The following is a 2,388-nucleotide window of genomic DNA, read 5'->3' on the forward strand; positions in this document are numbered from 1 at the left end:
ACCATGCCCAGCTAATTTTTTGTAGTTTCAGTAGAGATGGGGTTTCACCATGTTAACCAGGATGGTCTCGATCTCTTGACCTCGTGATCCACCCACCTCGGCCTCCCAAAGTGCTGGGATTACAGGCATGAGCCACTGTGCCCGGCCTCATTCTCAGTTTTTAATCATAGTCAATCTGCAGCTTCCGGATACTGTAGCCCACATGCATGAGCTTGGAGGCCCTCCCGAGCAGCCCATCCAGCTGGATGGAGCACACACAGGTCTCCAGATGGGCCATGTCCCTCTTATCGTCCCAAGGCTTCACGTCCAGAAGGATAGAGGATTTGGCCACCAGCACAACTTCTTGGGCTTTTCTTTTCTGAGACGTAGTCTCGCTTTATCGCCCAGGCTGGAGTGCAGTGGCTCGATCTCGGCTCACTGCAACCTCTGCTTCCCAGGTTAAAGCGATTTTCCTACCTCAGCCGCCCGAGGAGCTGGGATTAGAGGCATGAGCCACCTCACCTGGCTAATTTTGTATTTTTAGTAGCGACAGGGTTTCATGACGTTGGCCAGGCTGGTCTTGAACTCCTGACCTAAGGTGATCCACCCACCTGGACTCCCAAAGTGCTGGGATTACAGGCGTGAACCACTGCACCCCACCTTCTTGTCCTTCTTCTCTGTGGGGCGCCACAGCTGCTCCTCCTGCAGCCGCGCTGCCTCCCTATCCTCATATCATTGTTGCTGCCAAACAGGTCAAAGTCATCATGTTCGGCAGGCTCGGCTTCCAGCTTGGAGACACACGGTAGGCTGCCTGCAGCTCCTGCATTATGCCCGCGCGGGAGGGGGTTCCACTTCCAGGCTCGCGATCGGGACCACCAGCTCATGGTGGTTTGCGCTGGGGCCTCTGGAGGCCCCGGGGTCTGAGCTTCCGGCCAGGGATTTCTGGATGTTCTCTCTCACCCTTGCAATATCACAGAGGATCACGCTTGCTCTGATCTGGCGGGAGGCGCTGGCCACAGCAGGCCCATTCATCTGCCCATAGAATTTCCTTTCTGCATCGTTGTATTCGAACTTGTCAAACTAGATCTTCTTATGTACTAGGAAGTTTATACCTATTCTTCTGATGCCAGCCAAGGACATGGTGGCCAGAGAGGAGGAATCGGTGGGCACCAGATGCCCGAGGAAAGGGCAGGGGTGTGGGTCTTTACATTTTAGTAACAAAACAAAACAGTAACTTGCCCTCATGGAAGGAGTCTAAGCAAAAGTGGATGTAGTCAGAGGCATGTGCCCTGCTCGATTGCTATATAACAGTTTCTTGTTTCTATTCTCTAATCTCAGATGGTGAAAGAGAGAGCTTGGCTCGGTGGAGCGAGAGAGAGAGATACCTGGAGAGGTGGCAAGGGACCAAGCCACACGGGCCCCTCAGTGCGAAGCGAGGAGCTTGCTGGAGCCACGGAGGGTTAGAGGCAGAGGAGGGATGCAGTCAGCTGGGGGTGTGGTGGGAACAGCCATTGAATGGCTGCCTGGCCCTCAAGGGGTCCGGGCCCTGACCTAGCCCTGACCTCTTTGCTCCCCTCTCACCCACAAGAGTGGGCCTCTGAGTCTGGGGCCTGGGGCAGACAAACCTGTCCTGCAGCTGCCTGGGGGAGGCCACACCACTGCCGATCTGACTGAGCCACACTCTGCAGGTATGTGGTCAGACGGAGCCAGAAAGCCGAGTGGCAGATGTGGGTCAGAGATGGCAGCCTGCCTACCTGACTGCCCAGAGGGCAGAGGTCAGATCAACCACCCAGCCCCCCATCTGGCAAGTCCTGGCCTTTTTTTGGCAGGGGCAGGAGGGACAGGGTCTTGCTGTTGTCCAGGCTGGAATGCAGTGGCACCATCACAGCTCACTGCAACCCCTACCTCCTGGGTTCAAGCAATCTTCCTCAGCCTCCCAAGTAGCTGGGACTACAGGTGCAAACCACTATGCCCAGCTGATTTTTATACATTTTTTGGAGAGATGAGGTCTCACTATGTTGGCCAGGCTGGTCTTAAACTCCTGGCCTCAAGCAATCCTCCTGCCTCAGCCTCCCAAAATGCTGGGATTACAGGTGTGAGCCACTGCACCCAGCTCTGGTCTGTCTTAACTGCTCAGATAAAGGTTGAAAATATTTAGTAGAATAATTCCCTTTTCATTGTACATTTTATATCTAGCAGTGACATTTTAATTAAGATTTATTTCTTGATTTTTGTTGGAGGACAAAGGCAGTAATCATCATAGAATATTTGGAAAATACCAAAATGCCCAAGTAATGACATAAAAATCCCCTGCAAATGTGTCCTCTTCCTCAATAACCTTTGGAAGACCTTCTTTAAAAAATGCAAGCATGGGCCGGGCGCGGTGGCTCACGCCTGTAATCCCAGCAC

The 2,388-nt window shown here is 53.2% G+C and overlaps 1 pseudogene; it reads right to left on the reverse strand.

Moving 5' to 3' along the window:
* Nucleotides 1-612: 612 nt before the first annotated feature.
* Nucleotides 613-1,119, reverse strand: LOC119467689 (annotated as a pseudogene).
* Between the last annotated feature and the right edge of the window lie 1,269 nt (nt 1,120-2,388).

The sequence above is a fragment of the Cebus imitator genome, unplaced genomic scaffold (assembly GCF_001604975.1).
Source record: "Cebus imitator isolate Cc_AM_T3 unplaced genomic scaffold, Cebus_imitator-1.0 Scaffold318, whole genome shotgun sequence".
Lineage (NCBI taxonomy): Eukaryota > Metazoa > Chordata > Mammalia > Primates > Cebidae > Cebus > Cebus imitator.